Source organism: Gopherus flavomarginatus, chromosome 14, assembly GCF_025201925.1.
Source record: "Gopherus flavomarginatus isolate rGopFla2 chromosome 14, rGopFla2.mat.asm, whole genome shotgun sequence".
Taxonomy (NCBI): Eukaryota; Metazoa; Chordata; order Testudines; family Testudinidae; genus Gopherus; species Gopherus flavomarginatus.
In genome coordinates this window covers 40,649,569-40,674,359 of record NC_066630.1, presented here as the reverse complement: position 1 = coordinate 40,674,359, position 24,791 = coordinate 40,649,569, and the positions used below count along the sequence as shown (strand labels likewise).

General features: G+C 54.4%; 1 protein-coding gene and 1 non-coding gene across 3 annotated transcripts in view; one reads left to right on the top strand and one right to left on the bottom strand.

Annotated features, from left to right (window-relative positions):
* The window catches only part of CLEC18C (C-type lectin domain family 18 member C), a 271,662-nt gene that overhangs the window by 174,839 nt on the left and 72,032 nt on the right, over positions 1-24,791 (top strand). The gene's annotated exons all lie outside the window — the stretch shown is intronic.
* On the bottom strand, positions 13,960-14,147 carry LOC127034505 (U2 spliceosomal RNA). Its single transcript, XR_007769407.1, has one exon. It is a non-coding gene; the product is annotated as a U2 spliceosomal RNA (small nuclear RNA).

The following is a 24,791-nucleotide window of genomic DNA, read 5'->3' as shown; positions in this document are numbered from 1 at the left end:
GCAAAGACTTGCCAGAGAAGGAACCATCACTTTTGAGGAAAATGGCCTTGCCCTGGTCACAGAAAAGAAAGGACAGACAACTGTTATACAGCAATTGTGGACCAACTCTGCCTTTCAACATCACCTGCGATGTCTGCCAACCAGGGCCGGCTTTAGGAAGGGTGGGGCCCAATTCAAAGAGTTTTGATGGGGCCCTGGCAGGGATCGCTTAAAAAAAAAAAACATGTAAAAAAACACGTGGGGCTTGTATTCATTGCCAACAGGTTTGTAGCTCGAGGATCTGATGCCTCAGTCACCAAAGGACCCATACAAAATAAAACCCGTGGAAGAGATCATCCTCAACTGCAAGGGTTCGACGAGGACGATGATGTTATTGGCATATTGAGACATCGCTAAGGCTACGTTTTAGTCACGGGTATTTTTAGTAAAAGTCATGGACAGGTCACGGGCAGTAAGCAAAAATTCATGTCCCGTGACCTATCCATGACTTCTACTATATATCCCTCACTAAAACTTGGGAGGCCTACCCAGGGGTACCATGGGTGCTTGGGGAGGGTGGCCCAGATGCTGGGGTGGCACAGGTGGCAGCGTGCTGCCCAGGACCCCTTTTGGTGCTTGGGGCGGGTGTAGGCGGCGGCAGACTCCCTACCTGGCTCCGCACCTCCCCCCAGCAGTAGCAGCAGCACAGTTTGGGTGCGGGAGGGGGCTGAGGCACAGGGTGGGGTGAGACAAGCTCTGGGCAGTGCTTACCTGGGGTGCGCCCCAGAAGTGCATAAGTGCCCCCTTGCTCAGCTCCTAGGTAGAGGCATGGCCAGGCAGCTCGGCACACTGACAAACACTGACAAACACTCGCAAACATAAAGCAACCATGATGAAAAGGCCTAGAATCCAGAAGGCAACAACCCCAATGTGGATTGGTTTATCCACAAGCTCTCAAGCTGTAGGGGCCAACCAGCTGTGCTAGGGGCCCGCCTGGTGCCTCTGACAGGCCTGCGTTTGGCCGTGATGCTTGGGCTAGGTCTGACAGGTGTTGGGGGGCCCCTATCCTTGCTGGGGCAGGCCTGACACCCACACCCAGCCATGCTAGGTTGCCCTGGAAGGAGGTAGAATGGCAGAGGTGAGGCCCATTGCTGCCTGCCTGCAGGCCCTGCTTTCCTGAGGAGCTGAGCGGCCCTGGAAGGAGGCGGAACTGGACATATGAGCGCCGGACCACCCTAGGGCCTGACTGTTCAAAGCACCTGGGCAGCCCTGGCAGGAGACGGAATGGCATAGGCGAGGCCCCTTCGGCATCCACCCTCAGGCCAGCTGTCCAGAGGAGCTGAGTGGCCCTGGCGGGAGACGAACCAGCACAGATGAGGCCTGTTGGCACCTGCCCTCGGGTCAGCTGTCCTGAGAAGCCAGGTGGCCCTGGCATCCTCTAGGTTTACTGGCACTTCAGTCAAGCAACACACACACACACACACTCACTCTTTCCCCCACCCCCCAGGGGTCACGTTCCTCCTTCACCTGGAGAACTCCCTCACAAAACTCATGTTAGCTGCTCCTATTCACTAATTCCTCTGGTCACTTGGAAGTTGGCTTTTTGAAGCCTTGCTCTCACATAATACAATCCCACTCTTAAATTTATCCAGCTCTGTTCTATGTCTAATTTAGCTATTTGTCCCTACTACTCCTTTTTTTGGAATGAGTCGTGCCACCCACCCCACCCACAGAAAACTACCCTCAATATGATTTCCCTGCACAGTTTACCTCTTAATTCTGGTTTTCCTGAGTTGAGCGTAAGTGTTGAGAATGCAATCAACTCAGGATAGGGTGTATGTGTAGAGGTTAGACAAGAAACCGCAAGGAACTGGACTGGTATTGCAAGAAACTAAGTACCTTAGGCAAGCCTGATTGTATCTTTGAGATAGTTATGTGAGAGCAGAAAAGAGCCGTCTCCCCAACCTCAAAACTCGCCAAGAGTTAAAAAATCATGCCAATATCCCAAATTGGGGTTAATACATTTACCAGTACAATTGAACTATCAGTATTCAAATATTCAGATACATCGCTCACAGGAAGTTATACTAGGGGCAACGTGCAGAGAATAAATACATTGTTCCTCAGTAACGGGGAATTTAAAGTAGGTTGTCTGTGAATAAATACGATCCACTAGAGAAGAATTTCAGCTGCTTTCACTTCTTTGGGTCTCTTTGGCTCATATCTCCAGACATTGGCAATACCAGGAGAAATGAGCTACAGTTTCAATGAGAAACCAAGACAGGTAAGTAGCCAAAATACTTCTTTAATGGACTGTATTTATTCAGGGACTAAATTCTTCATTACTGAGGGACAGTTTACACTCATTACATTTACTTCTCACAAGCTACTCCTAGTACAACTTTTCATAAGACCAGAAAAATGGCCATACTGGCTGGGTCAGACCAAGGTCCATCTAGCTGTTCGGTTTTATGCAAGTAGAAAGTTGGCAGTCCTAGGGTGGTGTTACTATGAGTCAGCAGTGTGCCCTTGTTGCCAAGAAGGCTAATGGCATAATAGGCTGTATAAGTAGGAGCATTGCCAGCAGATCGAGGGACGTGATCATTCCCCTCTATTCAACATTGGTAAGGCCTCATCTGGAGTACTGTGACCAGTTTTGGGACTCACACTACAAGAAGGATGTGGAAAAATAGGAAAGAGTCCAGTGGAAGGCAACAAAAATGATTAGGTGTCTGGAGCACATGACTTATGAGGAGAGGCTGAGGGAACTAGGGCTGTTTAGTCTGCAGAAGAGAAGAGTGAGGGGGGATTTGATAGCTGCTTTCAACTACCTGAAAGGGGGTTCCAAAGAGGATGGATCTCGACTGTTCTCAGTGGTAGCAGATGACAGAACAAGGAATAATGGTCTCAAGTTGCAGTGGGGGAGGTTTAGATTGGCTATTAGGAAAAACGTTTTCACTAGGATGGTGGTGAAGCACTGGAATGGGTTCCCTAGGGAGGTGGTGGAATCTCCTTCCTTAGAGGTTTTTAAGGTCAGGCTTGACAAAGCCCTAGCTGGGATGATTTAGTTGGGAATTGGTCCTGCTTTGAGCAGGGGGTTAGACTAGATGAGTTCCTGAGGTCCGTTCAAACCCTGATATTCTATGATTCTATGATACTCAGGGAGAACAAGGCTTTAAAAAGCCTACTCCTAAGTGACCAGAGGAGCTAGGGAACAGGAGCAGCTTACGTGAGTTTTGCAAGTGTGTTCTCCACGTGAAGGAAGAGCCTGAGATGAACTTGTTGTCCGTGGTGTGTGTTTGCAGTGTGCTTGCTGCTTGATTGAAGTGTATAGTGTGGTCTCTTTGAGGGACCTTGTGCTGAGGCCTGCAGTATGCAAGTGGAGAGCTGCTTAATGAGGCTATGATGGCCAAGCCCTTTTGCACCTATCAACCCTTAAACAGGGGGTAGGGCTCCTCAAGGACAACACGGCTTTAAAAAGCCCGCTCCTAAGAGATGAGAGGAGCTAGAGAACAGGAGAGTTTTATGAAGGAATTCTCCAGGTGAAGGAGAAGCAACTATGTGACTCTTGGGGTGAGCCTGTTGTCTGTAGCGTGTTTGTGATGTGCTTACTATTTGACTGCATGGCCACCCAGAGTGGGAGGCAAATGGGGCAATTTGCCCCGGGCCCCGCAGGGGCCCCGCGAGCTGCTCCAGGTTTTCAGCAGCACTTCGGCGACCGGCCCTTCAGCTGCTCTGGGTCTTTGGCAGCGGGTCCTTCAGTGCAGCAGAAGACTCGGAGCAAGTAAAGGACCCACCACTGAAGTGCTGCCGATGCCTCCGAGCGCCACCTGGTGAGTACAAGAGCCGCAAGCGGTGAGAAAAAAAAAAAAAAAAAGCTGCGACCAGTGGCACTTAGGCTGCTCTACCACTGCTGCTTAATTCTTCGGGCGCATGCGACAGTGGGTCCTTCCCTCCAAGACGGAGCCATTGCTGAATTGCCGCCCAAGATCTGGCCCTGCTCCAGGCCCCCTGAATCCTCTGGGCAGCCCGGCTTGACTGAATTTTAACCCCTTTGGGGTTTAGAGAGCATGGCCCCTTTAAATCATTTTCCCAGGGGGAAGGGTGTGACGATGCAGTTCTGGCGGGACCCAACTGAGAGTGCCAATTCAGGACCAATTGCTTAAACAGGGCAGTTACAGCCCTAGGCTGGAGCTTTTCCACCTCTAAGGCAAACCAAACCAGCCAGACAAAAATGACTTTGGTTTCACCCCACTGGCTAACCACAAGTCACACAAGCAATTTCCTTAGACACTCCAGTCTCCCAGTGTCACCACCAATGCCACTCATCCTGGGGATGAATGGTTATGAAAACCAACACCCCAATAAAAGAAAAAGGTTCTCTCGATCCCAAAGGACCAAGCCTCAGACCCAGGTCAATATACACATCAGATCTTACCCACAAATCACGCTGTTGCCAATCCTTTAGAATCTAAAATCTAATGGTTTATTCATAAAGGGAAAAAGGTAGAGATGAGAGCTAGAATTGGTTAAATGGAATCAATTACACAAAGTAATGGCAAAGTTCTTAGTTCAGGCTTGTAGCAGTGATGGAGTAAACTGCAGGTTCAAATCAAGTCTCTGGAGTACATGCCCACCTGGGATGGGTCATCAGTCCCTTGTGTAGAGATTCAGTTTGTAGCAAAGTCCCTCCAGAGGTAAGAAGCAGGATTGAAGACAAGATGGAGATGAGGCATCAGCCTTATATAGGCTCTTCCAGGTTCTTTGTTCTTACTGTGGAAAATTACAGGAAAATGGAGTTTGCAGTCACGTGGGCCAGTTCCTGCACACTCTGCTGAGTTACAAGGCATATCTGCCTCCTCTCAATGGGTCAATTGTGTAGCTGATGGTCCTTAATGGGCCATCAAGCAGGCTAAGCAGGCTAAGCACAGCTAACACCAACTTGTCTGGGGTGTTACCCAGAACTACAGCACCAATTTGAAATACAGACAGTATACAGCCAATACTTACAACTTCAACTACAAAATGATACAGACATACAGACAGCTTAATCATAACGAGTAACCCATAACCTGGTCTTAGACACCTTATATGATCTCCTTTACATAAGATTTGGTGCCACTGCAGGACCTTGGTTGCAAACCATGTTCTATATGGTCCCAGTTTATATCAATAACGTCACACCCCCAACGCAAAATTGATGCAGGAAGGGATGACACAAACATCACTGACTGCATCCCAAGAGGCCCCCATCCTTGGGTCTGTCTCACTACAGCTAGTGTTGGGCTAGAGGCTGTACCAGTGTATAACAGAAATGGTTTATCAAAGTCATGTTTAATAACATGATTGAATCTCTTTACAAACTAAAGGTATAACTTGGTTAGCTTTTGCAGCGTGGTCCCTGTATGTTTCATGTGATCTTGCCAAGAGCTAAAGAACATAGCTACTTTATCCATACACTCTCTGGCAAATGTTGGGAACCCAATTAACATTAAACCAATGTAGATAATTAATGTTGTTCATAGTCCAGGAATTCTGTCATTTAGCCATGAAAGCCATATGGTAGTGTGCCTCAGTTTCCCCTTTGCTACTGCACATCAGGTCTGGAATGTCTTTTCCCCTGTGAAAAGTTTCAATACTGTTTACAGGCATTAACTGTGAAACATTGGTATAGCAAGGCCTTTTAACATAAAGCGCGTTCTCATGTATTGCTTTCAACATTGTTGGGGGGTGCAGGGCTCCAGGTAACAACATGTTCAAGGGACTTTTCAAAAGATTGGGCACATTGTACATTCTTACAGTTCTTGGAAATAGCAACACATTAGTTACAAAAATCACCATTAGCAATAACAACAAATTCATTGCAAGTGTTCATTTACAATTATGTTTGTCATGCCACACCCTTGGATTAATACCACTGGAGTTTGGGCATTTTAGGGTTAACCTGTGGCTTCCCTTTGCAAAATTCAGTTTTCTCTTTTCTCCTTGTCCTGCAGGATCAAACTCTGATTCCTCTTGCTTAACCGAATTCACTGGCTGATGGGGTGGGCTCTCTGTGCTAACAGCTATTAGCAAGTCTTTCTTCTCCCTGCCAGCCAGGTAACTTGCATTAACACAAACACCAGCTTTTAACTTTTTAGCTGCTACCAATTCCAATGTTGGACTCTGTCTTACTGAGGGCTTGTCTACATCAGAAAGTTGCAGCGCTGGTGAGGGAGTTACAGCGCTGCAACTTAGGAGGTGTACACATCTGCAGGGCACCACCAGCGCTGCAACTCCCTGTTTGCAGCGCTGGCCGTACTCCCGTTTTGTCTCGGGTGTAGAGGATCCAGCGCTGGTGATCCAGCGCTGGTAATCAAATATAGACACTTACCAGCGCTTTTCTTGACCTCCGTGGAATAAGCAGGTATCCCAGCATACCTGAGGAAGCCTCTGGTAATCAAGCTGGTCTCCTTCCCCGGTTTGCTCTCGCGTTCCCCGAACCCCGAGCAAGCAGGTCTCCTTCCCTGAGGTTTGCTGGGTGGTTCCGGGAACGCGAGAGCAAACCGGGAAAGGAGACCAGCTTCGCCGCGGTTTGCTCTCGCGTTCCCCGAACCCCGAGCAAGCAGGTCTCCTTCCCTGAGGTTTGCTGGGTGGTTCCGGGAACGCGAGAGCAAACCGGGAAAGGAGACCAGCTTCGCCGCGGTTTGCTCTCGCGTTCCCCGAACCCCGAGCAAGCAGGTCTCCTTCCCTGAGGTTTGCTGGGTGGTTCCGGGAACGCGAGAGCAAACCGGGAAAGGAGACCAGCTTCGCCGCGGTTTGCTCTCGCGTTCCCCGAACCCCGAGCAAGCAGGTCTCCTTCCCTGAGGTTTGCTGGGTGGTTCCGGGAACGCGAGAGCAAACCGGGAAAGGAGACCAGCTTCGCCGCGGTTTGCTCTCGCGTTTCCCGGAACCACCCTGCAAACCGCAGGGAAGGAGACCTGCTTGTTCGGGGAACGCGAGAGCAAACCGCGGCGAAGCTGGTCTCCTTTCCCGGGTTTGCTCTCGCGTTCCCCGAACCACCCAGCAAACCGCAGGGAAGGAGACCTGCTTGTTCGGGAGTTCGGGGAACGAGAGAGCAAACCGGGAAAGGAGACCAGCTTCGCCGCGGTTTGCTCTCGCGTTCCCCGAACCTCCCTTGAAGCCGCCCAACAGCGCTGCAGTGTGGCCACATCTAACACCACTTGCAGCGCTGGTTGCTGTAAGTGTGGCCACTCTGCAGCGCTGGCCCTATACAGCTGTACTAATACAGCTGTAACAACCAGCGCTGCAAAATTTTAGATGTAGACATGGCCAGAGATACCACACAAATCCAAAGGGTTTGAGGGTGAGAGTTTGTTTGCTCTTCCCTGCATCCTTAAGCGTTTAGACATAAAACCGTTTAGCTCTGAAACACCAGCAACCAAATTTGTCCTTAAACCCTGAAGCACAGACTGCTCACTCACAGAATCAGCATGGAGACATTCCTGTCCCAACACCATTGTTTTCCCAACAAGCTGGCCACACACAGCCATGCGGTTATAGGGCTGCTCAACTTTCTTAACAGCTTTTACTCCATCTGAGACCTTTTTAAAGCTGGATCTTTCAAAAGGAAAGTCAATGGATCCATTCACAATAGAAAATTTCTGGCTGTTAGGAACTGAAACTTCATTGATTAAATCACTTCCACACCCTTCAGTTGCAGTAAACTGCTTGCACAGGTTACCATGGGGGTTCCTTTTCCTGTGAGCTTTTTTAAGCAGCAATTCACCCCTCTCAGAACTTCTGCCCTTACCCTCTTCACCTAGGGTTTGCTCTACAGGAACACTTTTCTGAGCAACCACAGACTCTTTCTGGGTCTCATTTACGTTCAGAATCACCTCTGGCCCACCAGGCAGATTTTTACACGATTCCCTTTCAGGCAAACTTACAGACTTTCTAGATAACAGGTTAGAAGCATTTTTCTTCCCTTGGCCATGAACAAGTTCAGAAATCTTTTCCTTCTTACTAAAACTGTCAGTAGGTAACACACTTAAATCACCTTCATGCTCTCCTTGTGCCCTGGCTAGGGTATCACCCTGATCAGACAGAGTTGCTACATCCTTTTTCAACCACACATTAGCAACTGGCAAACTACAAGCACCAGAATTGTCTGGTCTCTGGGATTTTGCTAGGACACTAACTGGATGCAACCTAGTCACAGTGTCATTCTCCCCAGCAGACACAAACTTAGGACCATTCCCTTCCTGGGCTTTAGCTGTATTTACAATTAACTCTGAGACAACTGCACTATTCTCAACCATTCCAGGCTGAAAGGCACCTTCTGTCTGCTCCACAGGCAAAGAAAAGCCGTAAACACCTTCTTCTTTACCAGACACACAGCTTGGGATCTCATTTCCCTTGTCCCAGAGCACAGGGCTGTTCACAGACAACTGCTTGGAGACTGAGGTAGCTTCCTCCATAGGCAAGTCAATACCCCTGTCAGACACAGGCACATTTCCTTCACTGACACATTTCTCCAGACAGGAAACAGGTAAGGGATAGGGACACTCATCTTCACTATCCTTGTCTTCCCACACTGCTGACTAGACAAAGCCATCAGCTCACAAGGCTGCCTAGGCTCCTCCAAACTTTCCCTACCAGGCACATTGCCACGCCCCACAGATAAGCTGCTGCTTTTTTCACTACACTGAGCTACTTGCAGCAAATCACAGTTACCCATTTCAGGTTTACTTTTACAAGCTGTACTAGCCACCAATCCATTACTCATTTCAAATCTACCCTTTCCTTCCTCAGTTAGGGCTTCCACCTGACCATTTATTTGAATCTGCTCCTGAGAAACATTTTCCTCCCCAATGAGATCTTTTTGCTCTTGATCTAACTCCAGATTGACTTCTGAGACATTAGACAGACATTCAGAAACTCCACTCACAGACACACTGCTTTCTTGAACAGACAAACAGCTATTACCCACCAGGTTAGACTCCCCCTCTCCCTGGCCATAGCAAAACTGGTTACACACAGAAAACTGCCCAGAGTAATACCACATGTCAACATAGTTATAAACTGGATTTTCAAGAGGATACAGTTTCTGTTGTTCTTCCCTTGCTTCTTTGACTTGGAGCTGAAGTCTGGCAGTTTCTTGTTGCATCTTGTGAGTCTCCTGTTGCCTTTGTCGAGCTTTCTCCTCAGCAGCCAGCAGTTCCAGACGCCCCTTACGAGCTTTTTCTTCTCTCTCATCAGCCTCCTTCTTTCTTTCAGCAGCTTCTTTCTCTCTCTCAGCAGCTTCTTTCTCTCGTTCAGCGGCCTCTTCCTCCAGCTGCGCCAGGGCTTGCTTCTCTCATTGGAATTGCTGCCAGTTTTTGCTCATGTTCAAACTGCAGGCTGTCCATCAGGGCTTGCAGTTTCATTACTTTTGCTGATGCTTTTTGTCTCATGGTCACTGATTTTTAATCAACCAAACTCTCAATCCCAAATTTCAGATTTGGATAGCGTGGGGTTCTGAGCCAAAGCTTAATTGACCTGGTTCTATGCAGGGCCGGCTCCAGGCCCCAGCTCGCCAAGCACGTGCTTGGGGCGGCGTGCCGCCAGGGGGCGCTCTGCCGGTTGCCAGGAGGGTGGCAGGCGGCTCCGGTGGACCTCCTGCAGGCGTCCTTGCGGAGGGTTCATGGTCCCAGTTTATATCAACCAGTTTTGCTATGGTCCCAGTTTATATCAATAACATCACAAAGGGAGAGAGTGAGAAAAAAGGAGGGAAACTCCAGGGGGTGGGGCTGGAGCAGCCCAGAGGCCATGGCAAAGGAAGCAGGAGAGAACCTGCCAGAAGCCTGAAAAGGACAGGGCGGCCGACTGGGGACAGCCCAGGACAGGAGCCCAGAGCAGCACTGTGCCAGGGAGGAATCACCCGAGGAGGACAGGCCGGAGCTAGACCCAGTATCACAACTGCCCAGGGCTGCGTGGGGCTGGGAGTACTGGGACTTGTGACTCTGCACTGGGAACAAAGAGGGAGGCTGCTCGCTAGTTAAGTAGGGAGGTGGTCGCTCTGTGGGGCTTTGCAGAGAGCGGCACAGGAGGGCACCGGAGGCATTTGCTGGGAAGAGTTCACTGGCGCCGAAGACGACCAGGAGCACCCAAGACTCACCACTGGATTAGAACTTTGCTCAGGCCTCCTGAACTCTGTGTGCAGACGCAATGCTCAGTGTCTGCCCTTCCAGACTGTGCTCCCACTGGGCCCCTGGGGCCTTGGTTTGGATGCAGCCCTGTTTTACAGCTCCCCCTATATTTCCCCTTGTTGTTTTTCTCCTCTCATCCCCCTGTAAATAAATCTCTCTCTTTGTTATATCCATTGTACTTTTCCTGTGGGGGTGTGTGTTCACTCTGGGGGGTTGGAACAGGTGCCCCTGGGGTGGAAGGGATTTCTCCTGCTGCATTCCTGCACAGTGCCTTCTCTTGGTCAGAGCTGCCTGCAGAGCAGACTCCATTTTGGCCACCAAGGTGCTAACCTTACAGAAGTATATAGTGTGGTCTGTTTGTTTGAGGGACCTTGTGCTGAGGCTAGCAGCCTGCTATGCAAGTGGAGAGCTGCATAATGAGACTTTCATCATTATCTTGATTATTTTATGTAGTTCAAGACCATCTAATTCTTAATTACAAGCTTATGAATTATAGTATATTAAAATAGTTGCAATTACTTTAAACTGGGATGTTAGCGAAGGCAGCTTTTCATTCTTTTTGTATCACTGTAGCTTTTTGGATGAAACTGTCAGCAATCTTGTTTATATCGAGGTCCCTTGATATTGTTTTGCTCCAGCCTCGGCGGGATTCCTGCCTCGCGCCCCAGCCGCCGCCGGTCGTGAGGCCTGGGGAGCCCTGCTCGCAGCTGGAAGCTCCCCAGGCACCACAAGCGGCAGCGGCTGGAGCGCGGGGCGGGGAAACCCCCCCCCCAAAACTTATGCAGCCTGGGGATCCCCGCCACGTGCAACAACAGCTGCTGCTTGCGATGCCTGGGGAGCTTCCCGCTGCGCTTCAGCGGGCAGGGCTCCGACCCACCGCTCACCAGCGGCTCCAGCCACCGGGAGACTGCCCCGCCGCGCGGAGCCGCTCCAGATGCGGAGATGCCCCCGCTGCACCCACGGTGTGAGTGGCGGGACCTGGGGCACAGGCAGGAATCCCCCGGCGGCTTGAGCAGAAGCAGCTGGTGCGCGTGGCGGGGATCCCCAAGCTGCATAAGTAGGGGGGATTCCTGCCCCGTGCCCCAGGCGCCGCCACTCACGCCGTGGGGTGCAGCGGGGGTATCTCCGCAGCTGGAGCGGCTCGCACGCGGCGGGGCAGTCTCCCGGCAGCTGCAGCAGATGGTGAGCGGCGGGTGGGAGCCCTGCCCGCTGAAGCGCAGCGGGAAGCTCCCCAGGCATCACCGGCAGCAGCGGCTGGGGCACCGGGCGGGAAACCCCCGGCGGCTGGAGCGGCAGCGGCTGGGACACCGGGCGGGGATCCCCAGGTTGCATCAGCGGCCGCGGTTGGGGCCCAGGGCAGGAATTTCTCGGCGGCGGCGGAGCCGCGGGAGAGTCTTTCCGGGGGGGAAGCTGAGCGTGGCGGGAGCGCTTAGTGACACGGCCGCTCTGACCTCACATCTGTCCCGGTTGTTATCAGCAGGGCGGTTATTTAGGGATTTAAATGAGTTCCGGAGGCGCGGCCAGAATTTTAGCAGCAGCAGCTGCCTTAGGACGCGGACAGCAGCCCTACACGCATAAACACTCATTTTACAAATGCAATGATCTCTCCCCGCCCCCCGCCAGCCATGGCCTCACACCTGTCAGTAATGAACACCCAATAACGGGTGAGGGTATTTGTGTAGCCAGAGATGCCTATTTATCGTATTTGAACAAAAACGTCTATAGTTAGAGAGAACTTCCCCCCATATCTACTTTATTGACTCCACCGATTTTGATAACATTTGAAATGAGGTCAGTTTTTTTCTTTTTTAGAGGCCTCTCCTATGAGCTGTAGCTTAGCTAGCTGTTAACTTACCACACTTCCCGGAAACCCAATAGATAAACTGGCTCTGTCCCCTGTGCTCTGCGGCAGCCCCAACGCTCTTTTCTGCTCTCGCATAACTCTCTGAAACACACATTCAGGCTTGATTCTCACACCTCCCTGTCAGTACTTGGGAACATGGGTGGCAAGTTTGTAGAAATTTTGGTGGTGCCCAGAACCCGCCCCCCCAAACTCTGCCCCCACCTGCCTAAGGCTCTGGGCAGGGTTTTGGGGGGAGGTCTGGGGTGCGGGTCCTGGACTGGGGATTAGGGTGCAGGAGGGGCGCAGGCTTTGGGATGGCGTTTGGGTGCAGGCTCTGGGTGGGGGTGTAGGAAGGGAGAGGTGGTACATGCTCTGGGAGGGACGCACGCTCTGGGAGGGGGTTTGGGGATAGGAGGGAGTGCAGGGGTGAGGGCTGTGGAGCTGAGGATGGGGGGTTCATGCTGCGGGGGGAGCTCAGGGCTGGGGCAGAGGATCAGGGTGCGGGGGGGATGAGGGGTTTGGGGCATTGGAGAGGCTCAGGGCTAGGGCAGAAGGGCAAGGTAAGGGCAGCCTGCCATGCCATTATCTGTTGCCAGGCGCTAGGACCCTGGGGTAGCAGACAGCAGTTCTGCAGGGAGCCACTCTACTCGCAAGCAGGCGGGGCAGAGGCGCGCGCTGCTTTCTGTTAGGCAGGGACGCGGCGGGGCGGGGGACACGCAGGGGGTGTGGTGGCAGGCGGGGGCTGGGACCTGGTCCAGGCAGGGACGTGGCGCGGGGGAGGCCCGCGGGGGCGGGGCCCGATCCAGGCAGGGCCAAGGGAGAGACCCAGCTCCAAATATTGCTGGAGCAGGGCCCCCAGCCATGAATATTCCTGGAGCCCGAGCACCGCAAATGTATATAACCTGCCGCCTATGCTTGGGAATGGGCCACCTCCACGCTGATTGAATTGGCCTCGTTAGCACCGTATTCAGGTATACATGAAAAGATGGGAGTTGCCTTACCAAGTGCGGGGAGTCAGTGCTAAGGAGGCACTGACCCACTTGGTAAGGCAACTCCCATCTTTTCATGTATACCTGAATACGGTGCTAACGAGGCCAATTCAATCAGGGTGGAGGTGGCTGTGATGCAGTAGGGACTGTATGTGTCGGGGATGGGAGAGCCAGGGAGGACTTTAGGTGAGGGACAGGATTTTTAAGCCTGTAACTGGAGCCAGGTGGGGGGGGGGAGGGTGTCTGCACCTTTGCCCGGGAAGCTGGACAAAGGAGCCGGCTGGAGGAAGGACACTTCAGTTTCGGTTTTGGGCTGATTGGTTGGAATTCAGAGAATCCTATGCTGGGATCCAAGCACCCTGAACCCCCAGAAGGACTCAACTGAGGGGTCCTGGTTGAGTATCCAAGCTCTGCTATAACCTGCATTCCTGTTGTCCAATAAAGCTTCTGTTTTAGTAGCTGGCTGAGAGTCACTGAGAGTCCCAGGAAGAGGGGTGCAGAGCCAGACTACCCCACACTCCATGAGTGGCCCATTCCCAACAATTGACAGGAAGGTATGAATATCAAGAGAGGGAAAATTACTTTTTTTTTTTTTTTTTTTTTTGTAGTAACCCAGCCACTCCCAGTCTTTATTCAGGCCTAATTTGATGGTGTCAAGTTTGCAAATTAATTCCAGTTCTGTAGTTTCTCACTGAAGTCTGGTTTTGAAGAATGGTGACTTTTTGAAGTCCATTATTGAGTGTCCAGGGAGATTTAAGTGCTCTCCTACTGGTTTTTGAATGTTACAATTCTTGATGTCTGATTTATGTCTCTTTATTCTTTTGTGTAGAGACTGTCCAGTTTGGCCAATGTACATGGCAGAGGTCAGTGAATAAGGGATCTTGGGTACACCACTCATAAAATATATTTAGAGTCCAAGTCAGTATGGGTGTAAAAAATTCAACTGATTCTATCTTTTAACCAGAATAGTCTCCTCGAGGGGAGGTGCACCGTTCCTGGAGGTACTGCAATACTAGGTCGATGCGTGGAGTGAATGGAGCAAGCTCCTATTCCATCCCCCTGTTCCAAAAATCTATTTAATATATAGTCCTCAGATAGAGGACGTATCAGATATTAAACTGATAAGAACAGATTTAAAAGTTTATTAGAGAATGTTTACAAATAGATGAGACAGTTTGAAACGTCAGTTATTGGTCATTGGGGGTAGCATACAGAGTATAGGGGGATGCTAGTATTTTGGTATTGGACAGCACATAACATATACAGTCTGCAATGTCCCCAACGTGGGGTTGTAAACGGGCTGACTCACGCCCACGGCGCCTCCTGCTGGTTGCTTTGGGGAATTAGCTTGATTCCAGCTACTGAGCGCCCTCTGCAGGCCAGTGATCTACCTGTCCTCTGCTGGCCCTGGGCCCCTCCCTGGACCTCAGTGCCCTTTTAACTGGGTCTCCCCCACCCACCCACCCACTATCCCCACTTTGCCTCAGTATTGGCTACTGCCCAGTCATTGTCTGGCCCCCACCAGTATCAGCCACTCATCATAGTGTGATGCAGTAGGGACTGTCTGTGTGGGGAGTGGGAGACCAGGGGAGGACTTTAGCGGATGGACGATGCCAGGGCCTGTAACCTGAGCTAGGTAAGAGAGGGGAAAGGTCAACACCTTTGCCCGGGAAGGAGGACAAAGGAAGGGAGAGGCAAGAGGGAGGCAGTTTGAGTTTGGGCTTGGGGCTGTGTGGGCGGAATTCAAGGTATTCTAGCTAGGATCCAAGCACCCTGAAAGCCCAGAAGGATTCGAGGGAGGGGTCCTCACTGTGCCTGCAAGCTCTGCTGTAACCTGTGTTCCTGTGTCCAATAAACCTTCTGTTTTACTGGCTGGCTAAGAGTCACTGTGAGTCCCAGAAAGAGGGGTGCAGGACCAGACTCCCCCACACTCCGTGACAACTGGTGGCAGCGGTGGGATATACTGCACCCCGTGGACGGCGCTTCCTGTAGTAAGTGACTGGGGAGCAGTAAAACGAAGGGGTGGTTAACCCCTGGGAGTGTGTGCCCAGTGAGAAGGACTTTGCAGTAACAGGGTCCCCCAGGGGATTGCAGCGAGCGGTCCCAGGGGCGGAGGAGTCTGCAGCTCGACCCTGGCAGAGAGGTGGTGACCTCAAGAAGGGCTGGTGCACTAGGGGTCCCCCTGGAAACCGTGGGGAGCAGCGAGCGCCCCGGCCTGTGAGTGGCCAGCAGGAAGATGTATGCCAAGCGGTGCAAGTGCGACCTGCTGGAGCTATGCAAGCAGAGGGGGCTGCGCCCGGGGAGGCTCAGCAAGGACCAGCTGATTGCCCAGCTGGAGCAGGGAGACCGCATGAATGAACGGAGCCCTGTCTCTGAAGGAAGCAGCCGGGCAGATGCAGCGCAGGCACCAATGTCTGTCCCCGCTGGGAGTGGTCAGCCGGCGGACGAGGGCTTCCCGAGCCCCCCCCCCTTCCTAGGCCTAGGGCAAGGGCGGGGAGGAGCCCAGTGTATACCGAGGGCACCGTGACACCCCCGGCCAGCAGGGGATCCTCCCGGTGAAGCTCACCCCCAAGCAGGGGATCCTCCCGGCAACGCTCGGCATCCGTGGAGCGGATGTGGCTGGAATATGAAAGGGAGCTGAAATGGGGGGAGCTCGAGTTAAAGAGGCAAGACCTGGAGGAGAAGGCGAACCAGCGTAAACATGAGGAGAAACAGCGTAAACATGAGCTGGACCTGGCCCAGCTGAGGAGCAGTGAGGCCCCGGCTGTGGTGAGTGAGGGGGGATCCAAGCCTACAAAGAGCTTTGATAAGCATTTGCTGCTCCGGCGTAAGGAGGGGGAGGACATAGATACCTTCCTGACGGCCTTTGAGAATGCCTGCGAGCTGCACAGGGTTGACCCTGCAGACAGGATCGCAGTTCTCACCCCCTTACTGGACTCCACAGCCGTGGAGGTGTACAGCCGACTGAAAGGGGCGGAGACAGGGGACTACGAACTTTTCAAACAGGCCCTGCTCCGCCAGTTTGGGCTGACTCCTGAGATGTACCGGAAAAAGTTCCGGAGCCAGCGTAAAACCCGTGAGGTCACCTACCTACAACTGGTCAACCGGGCGCAGGAGTATGCCCGCAAGTGGACAGCTGGGGCCCAAACTAAAGAGGACCTGCTTGACCTATTCATACTGGAGCACCTGTACGAGCAGTGCCCGTCCAACTTGAGGCTGTGGTTGATGGACCAGAAGCCGGAGAACCCACAGCACGCAGGCCAGCTGGCCGACCAATTTGTGGACAGTCGGGCAGAGGATGGCAGGGAGGAGTCTTGAAGGAGCAGGCCTACCTCAACGCAGAGAGAGAGTCATCATGGGACCTCCCAAAGGGGGCCTATGGAGAACCCCCCCAAAAGGGGAACATCCAGCGTCAGGTCCCTCCAACCCACTCAAGGGGACCCACGAGACATGGGATGCTATCGCTGTGGCCAATGAGGTCACATACGGGCCTAGTGCCCCAAGCTCAGGGACAGACCAAGCAGACCCAACCCGAAGAGGGTGGACTGGGTAAAAACCCAATTGGAGGAGGGGCTACATTCCCAGGAAAGGGGGGCTGGCAACATACCACCTGTGGATTCTCGAGTCTCCGGGTTTTTGGTTTACCAGGTGGGCGCGGGGCTGCCCCTCCGGAAAGAGTGCATTGTTTCCCTGGAGGTAGATGGGAGGAAGATCACTGGGTACTGGGACATGGGCGCAGAGGTGACGCTGGCCCGGCCCGAGGTGGTGGCCTCAGATCGGATGGTGCCCGACACCTACCTGACCCTGATGGGCGTGGGCGGGACCCCATTCAAGGTGCCCGTGGCAAGGGTACACCTGAAATGGGGGGCCAAGGAGGGCCCCAAGGATGTGCGGGTACACGGATATTTGCCCACTGATGTGTTAATGGGAGGGGACCTCGAGGACTGGCCTAGTAACACCCAGAGTGCCCTGGTCGTGACTCGTAGTCAGAGTCGGCAAAGGGCACTGAACCCTGACAACGGGGAAGGTACTCGACCCGAGGTACAGGACCCTAACCCAGGGAGCGGGGAACGCCCAGGGGCACAGTTCAGAGAGGCTGCGGCCTCAGACCCAGCCAGTAAGAGAGCCAGTCCCCATCCCTGTCCCAGCTGCTGAGTTCCAGGCCGAGTTGCAGAAAGATCCCTCCTTGCGGAAGCACAGGGACCGGGTTGACCTTAGTGCGGTACAGACCATGAGGAGAGGTTGCAAGGAGAGGTTCCTGTGGGAGAAGGGGTTCCTGTACTGAGAATGGGCTCCCCCAGGGGAAGTAGAGTCATGGGGGATCAGGAGGCAGCTGGTGGTTCCCCAGAAGTTTCGTCACAAGCTGTTGTACCTGGCCCATGACATCCCTCTCGCAGGGCACCAGGGAATCCGGCGCACCAGGCAGAGGCTGCTACAGAACTTTTACTGGCCTGGGGTCTTTACCCACGTCCGACAGTACTGCCAATCCTGTGACCCCTGCCAGAGGGTGGGGAAGGCCCTGGAAAAGGGGAAAGCGGCTTTGAGGCCTTTACCCATCATAGAAGAACCTTTCCAGAAGGTGGCCATGGACATAGTGGGACCCCTCAGCAAGACGACCCAGTCAGGGAAGAAATACATCCTGGTGGTGGTGGATTTTGCCACTCGCTACCCCGAGGCGGTGGCCTTGCCCTCTATTGAAGCAGACAGAGTGGCAGATGCACTGCTGACAATTTTCAGCCGGGTGGGGTTCCCCAAGGAGGTCTTAACGGACCAGGGGTCCAACTGCATGTCGGCCCTGCTCCGGTCCTTATGGCAGAAATGTGGGGTCCAGCACAACTGGGCCTCAGCGTATCACCCCCAGTCTAACGGGCTGGTAGAAAGGTTCAACGGGACGCTGAAGATGATGCTAAAAACATTTATGAACCAGAACCCACAGGATTGGGACAAGTACTTACCTCACCTGCTGTTCGCGTACAGGGAGGTACCCCAGGAATCTACCGGGTTTTCACCTTTCGAACTGTTGTATGGAAGGCGGGTAAGGGGGCCCCTAGACCTGATGAGGGAAGAATGGGAGGGGAAGGCCGCTCCCGAGAGAGAGTCAGTAGTGGAGTATGTCCTGACCTTCTGGGAAAGACTGGCCGAGCTCATGGGCCTGGCCAGGGAGAATCTGGCCCGAGCCCAGAGGAGGCAGAAGGTCTGGTATGACCGCACGGCACGAGCCCTTGCCTTCGCCACCGGGGATCAGGTGATGGTTCTCATCCCCGTGAGGAGAAACAAACTCCAGGCTGCCTGGGAAGGGCCCTTCAAGGTTATCAAGCAACTGAATGAGGTAAACTATGTGGTGGAGCTGTCAAACCGGGCACATCCCCGTCGGGTGTACCATGTGAACATGATGAAACCATACTATGACAGGGGGAATGTGGTGTTGGCCGTGTGTGGACATTGGGTGGGGCAGGGAGATGACCCCTTAGTAGATCTATTCCCTGGGACAAAAGCTGGTTCCCCCCTGGAGGCGATTCCCCTCTCTGATCAACTGACCCCGGGCCAGCACGCTGAGATCAGGGGGGTCCTGCATCTATACCGACAGCTGTTTTCCAACCAGCCTGGACGCACTAATTTGACTGTCCACCGGGTGGAGACCGGGTCACATCCCCCTATAAGATGCTCCCCTTTTCGGGTCACTGGTAAAACTGCCCAGGATCTTGAAAGAGAGGTCAGGGACATGCTGGCTTTGGGGGTGATCCAGCCGTCTTCCAGCCCTTGGGCCGCGCCAGTGGTGCTGGTCCCCAAGAAGGATGGGTCAATCCGGTTCTGTGTGGACTATCGAAAGCTCAATGCCATCACCGTATCTGATGCCTACCCTATGCCCAGGCCTGACGAGCTCCTAGACAAGCTGGGAGGTGCTCGGTATCTCACCACTATGGATCTTACCAAAGGCTACTGGCAAGTGCTGCTGGACGCAGATGCCAGGCTGAAATCGGCCTTTATCACCCCTCTAGGGCTCTGAGTTTCCGACCCTGCCCTTTGACCTCAAGGGAGCGCCAGCCACCTTCCAGCGCCTGGTGGATCAGCTACTGGGGGGGATGGAGAGTTTTGCCGTGGCGTATATTGACGACTTCTGCGTCTTCAGCCAGACCTGGGAGGACCACATGTCCCAGGTTAAACAAGTCCTGGACCGACTCCGAAAGGCTGGGTTAACAGTAAAGGCTGAGAAGTGCAAGGTGGGGATGGCTGAAGTATCTTACCTGGGCCATCGGGTGGGGAGCGGCTGCCTGAAGGCGGAACCAGCCAAGGTGGAGGTGATCAGAGACTGGCCTGCTCCCCAAACCAAAAAGCAGGTCCAGGCCTTTATTGGGATGGCGGGGTACTATCGAAGGTTCGTGCCCCACTTTAGTGCCATAGCCGGCCCCATCACTGAACTGTGCAAAAAGGGGAAGCCAGACAAGGTGATCTGGACTGAGCAGTGCCAGGAGGCTTTCCAGGCGCTGAAGGAGGCTCTGGTTAGTGGCCCAGTTCTGGCAAACCCAGATTTTGACAAACCCTTTATGGTGTTCACCGATGTCTCAGACACGGGACTGGGGGCGGTGTTAATGCAGGAGGATGAAAAGGGGGAGAGACACCCCATCATGGACCTGAGTAAGAAGCTGCTACCCCGGGAACAAAGCTACGTGGCCATCGAGAAGGAATGCCTGGCCATGGTGTGGGCCTTTAAGAAGCTAGAGCCATATCTCTTTGGGCGACACTTCACCGTGTACACCGACCACTCTCCCCTGACCTGGCTGCACCAGATGAAAGGAGCCAACGCCAAGCTCCTGAGGTGGAGCCTGCTCCTGCAGGACTATGACATGGACGTGGTCCATGTGAAGGGAAGTGCCAACCTGACAGCGGATGCGTTGTCCCGGAGAGGGGGCCCTGAACTTCCCCAGGTCACTGGGCAGAGTGACCCTGCTCAGTTCAGTCTCAAAGGGGGGAGAGATGTGATGCAGTAGGGACTGTCTGTGTGGGGAGTGGGAGACCAGGGGAGGGCTTTAGGGGATGGACGATGCCAGGGCCTGTAACCTGAGCTAGGTAAGGGAGGGGAAAGGTCAACACCTTTGCCCGGGAAGGAGGACAAAGGAAGGGAGAGGCAAGAGGGAGGCAGTTTGAGTTTGGGCTTGGGGCTGGATGGGCAGAATTCAGGGTATCCTAGTTAGGATCCAAGCACCCTGAAAGCCCAGAAGGACTCGAGGGAGGGGTTCTGACTGTGCTTGCAAGCTCTGCTGTAACCTGTGTTCCTGTTGTCCAACAAACCTTCTGTTTTACTGGCTGGCTAAGAGTCACTGTGAGTCCCAGGAAGAGGGGTGCAGGACCGGACTCCCCCGCACTCCGTGACACATAGGCAAAGGGGTTTTGGCCTGGCTGCCTTTACCCACCCTTCGGCTGCCCCTGTGCAAGCCCAGTACCTTGGAGGCCTAGAATTCGGCCCTGCAGCCCGGGGAGTTGCTGGCCTAGGGTTTCTCAGCTCCTAAGGCTTTTCCCCAGGCCTGCCTTCCTCTAGGTCCCCTGGGTGAGTTCCCAAGCAGCCAGGCCTGTCTCTCTCTCCAGTCAGAGAGAGACTCTTTTTGCTTCTGGCACCCCTGGCCTTCTTATACTGCCTTGTGGCTCAGTTTGGGGCGTGGCCCCCAGCTGCAGCCACTCCCGCCATCAGCCCAGGCTTCTGGCTCCAGCTACCGCCCCTTGCCAGGGCTGCTTTAACCCCTTCTCTCCCGGAGCAGGAGTCCACCCTGCTACAAGGGTGTATGGTGGGTGAGATCAAGATACAGTCAGGGAGCAGTGAGTGTACATCAGTCATACAAAAAATTAGACAGTCGTGGGTTTGAATAAGCGGACTGGGTAATGGGGATAGGATGACCATCACATGGTAGAGTTCAGTTCGGTGGGTTCAGGGGATAAAGTCCAACAGGGGAGGTTTACAGGTGTCCTCCCCCTTGTGGGTGCAAGCAGTCATGCCGGCTCACTCTTGGTATTGGTGGTGGCCGGTGATGTGCTCTGTGTAAATGTCTCTAGACCATCGAATAGTGTCCGAGACCATTAGGTGTCTCATAAGCCGTGCGTAGTGGCGGCCCACTCCACAGCTCCTAAGTACTCATTTGTTATCGGGGTCCCAGGCACCTAGGGCCCCGACGATCAGAGCATCGGTGTAAACCTCGTAGCCCTTTGCCCACAAGGTGTCAGCCAAGGGAGCATATTTTTCAAGTTTGCGGGCTCGGGCTTCGCGAAAGGCCAGGGTCCTGTTCTTGAATGGGATCTTCACATCGACAAGGATGATCTTTTTCCGATCCTCTTCCGTGACGACGATGTCCGGGCACAGGAGGCTGTTGGTGCCAGGGATGGTGCGGTTGACGGCCATCTCTCCCAGGTGCGGGGCGATTGCCTTCACTAGGCGGTCCTGGATGGCGTTGTGGCACAGCTGCCAGGCTCTGGTGTGGGGCTTGCAGCTGCACAGGACGTGGGGCAAGGTCTCCATGGCATACCCACACTTCCTGCAGCGCTTGTCCCAGTTCCCATGGCGGACGGCTCCATTGAGCGGAACACAGTTCAGTCGGGCACGGTGTATGAACCGCCAGTCAGCGAATCGGGTGAAGCTGCCCGCAGGGAGAAAGTGGTTGCGGGAGTCCCACTTGCTGGTCACCTCAAAGGCCTTGCCCATGTCAGGTTTTTTCCTCAGAGTGTCCACGTACAGCGCGTGGACGGCGGCCTTCAGTGACTTCTCCAGTACGCCTCTGGCTCCGGGGCTGACGATAATGTTGCCCTCCGTCTCAATCCGCGGCACCAGGACTCCCAGCTCCTGCCGTTCCTCGCTCCATTCCCAGCGGCAGCCCAGTCACTTGCCCAGCCAGCGCGTGACATTGCGGGCGCGGGACCACAGCGAGACGATGTCGCCTCCGTCCTGGGCGAATTTGCCATCCAGAGAACCACTCAAGAAGGTGGCTACATCTTGGTCGGAGGGAGGTCTGCCAATTCGCTTCTCGATGACAGCACGCAGGGCGGTCGTCGCGACATTCTTTACCATGGCGTCTGGGCATGTCAGGAGGCAGAAGGCGTGTGTGATGATCGCAATGTCGCAGAGGTCTCCCATGCGGGGGACGCTGGTGCCACTGTGCCTGTAAGCGATGTATACAAGCTCATTGCTGGCTCTCTGGGGTAGAGACAGCCACTTCTTAACCAGCTGTCAGATGGTGTTGTCCACTTTGTTGAGAGGCACCTTTGCCATGGCGGATCCTCTCAGGACGAAGGCGATGCGGGGGATCAGAAAAGTGTTGAGGGCATTGATTTTCTGCCATGGTGCCAGCAGGGGTGCATCAATCTTGGCGGCGTCCTGCAGGATCTCCCGGATGGTGTCCTCGGGGGTCTGCTGGACGCGGAAGCCCATCGGCGTGCTGAGGTGCTGGTATGCCTGCTCCTCTGCCTGGGGAACAGACTCACCCTGGATGAGGAATTCTGTCGTCAGCACCGAGTCCATTTTGCTCCTGTTGACGTGGAGGGATGCGCACTTCTTGGCATTAAAGCGGAGACCCGTCCAGTCCATGGCTCTCCCAATGGTGTTGAGCATTCCCTGGAGTCTCTCAGGGTCATCCGCGATCAGGACCAGGTCGTCCGCGTAGGCCAAGACACTCACCTTCTCGCCGTGTAGGTCGAAGCCGTCGGAGATCGCCCACAGGAGTGGCCCCATGGCGAGGTTGAAGACGATCGGGCTGAGGGGGCAGCCCTGCTTCACGCCGCTGCGAATCGGGATCTCAGTGGTCTCCCCTTCCACCTAGTGGATGGTGGTGCTGCAGTCCTCGTAGAGTTCCCGGATCAGGCGAAGGAAGGTCTCCGGCATCCCGAACTCCCGTAGTGTGCTGAAGATGTGGTGGTGGGGGATGGACCTGAAGGCGTTGGCCAGGTCGAGCCACGCTATTGCACACTGCTTCCGTGCCCTCCTGGTCATCTGGATGACGGTCTGGAGCAGGAAGTTGTGCTTGTAGCACCCGTCTGATGGCAGGAAGCCCTTCTGGGTCAGGCTGATGGCTCCCCCGGTTGTTGCCCACTCCGTGATCCTGGCTGCCAGGCAGCTGGCGTACAGTTTGTACATCGTGGAGCAGAGGGAGATGGGTCTCCAGTTGCTGGGGTCGTCTCTCTTGCCCTTCTTGTAGATCAGGATGGTCATGGCCTTCTTCCAGGAGGTGGGAGACTGGCCAAAGCGCCGGCACAAGTTAAAGATGCCGGGGAGCACGAGGCAGCCGGGGTCTTGCTTCTTGAGGAGGCTGTAGGGGATGCCGTCCTTTCCGGGCGCGGTGTTCTTTGTTCTGGAGAGCCTGGCCGTCATCTCTTTCAGTGTGAAGTCGGCCTCTAGGTTGCCTACATTGGTAACCTGGGGCAGGGGAGGGATGCACTCCGGGCGCTGCGCGTTGTTCCTGGGCACTCCGCCGAACACTCCGAGGAAGTAGTTATAGAGGCGCTCAGGCAGATCCTACAGTAGGACGGGGGACCATCAAAGACCTCTCTTACGGCCTTGAGGGGGTTCGCTCTGTACAGCTTCTGGATCCTTGAGGCTGCTCTCGGGTTGTAGCGGCAGCTGGCGTTCCTTCTTCCAGTTCCTCTGGTGGTAGTGTCGTGGTTCGGGACGGGCCGTCTGAGGGCAGGCCTGGAGGTCTCCTGGTTTGATGTCCTCTTGGACGCAATCTCTGCAGATAACTCACAGGTGAGCCTGTCAATGAGCAGCTCAAATTCCTTGAAGGAGGCTGCTGATTGGAGTTCCTCGATCCAGGCGGCTTCCCAAGGCGTGACTGATCTAACTGTCGGCTGCTGGTCCTCGGGTTCTTCGGTCAGCATAGGCAGTGAGTTTGCCGCGTGGTTGGCAGGTTGTCTCACTTGTGGCTCAGGGGGCTTTTCAGTTGGTTCCCGAGGCATAGTCACTGGTGGGGTAGGGTCATTACAGGTTGTTGGCGGGACTTGGTTCGGGCCGGTGGGTGTGGGGGTGACGCCCAGTCGTTCATGTGCAGCTGTCGTCTGGGAGGGTTGCTGTGGGAGCGCGTGATCTTCTGATGGCAGGGATCGGCCTGGTGTCTCTTGGGCCCATGTCGGTCCGTCTGGCGATGGGGGTCTGGTGCTGTGGCCTGGTTGTGGCGGTGGGTCCTCCGATGGTAGCAGCGTGCGGATCGGTCTGGAGAATGGTCTCCGTTCCCTCAGCGGGTGGGGTTTGCGGTGCGGGCTGAGGAGTTGCGTTGGTTCCCCTCGTGGCTGGTGTTCGCAGGGTGGACCGAGGGCCGGCGTTGGTGCCTCCGGAGGCAAGGTTTCAGGCGGCCCCACGTGGCAGAGCACTGACCTTTCTTGGGGTGCAGTCATGCTGGTTGGGCCTCGAGGAGGCACTGAGACGCCTCAGCTCAGAGAGCTTCCGGGCGACCTGGGAGGATATGACAGGACCCCTGCTGGCAGGGGCTCAGTTGACGTTTTCCACTGCGGTAGATGTTGTCCCGGCGGCGGGGACGTGGTCCACCAGCTCAGGGACTGGAGTGGGTTTCTGGACAGCGGCTGGCGGGGTTGCTCTGTTTCCTTGCAGCACAGGAGTAGAAGGCTGGGCCACAGGATGGCGGGGTACCGGAACCGGAGCTGCTGCTGTGAGGACTTCCTTGCAGCTGGCCTGGTGCGCCTTGCATCTCTTCTGGGACTCGAAGGGCAGGCTGCAGAGGGCGCAGCTGAAGGCAGTGGACTTGTTGTGGCACCTCCTCAGATGTCTGGTGATCCCTCTGAGGAAATGGAAGCGTCGGGGCGGCAAGCAAATGGGGCAGA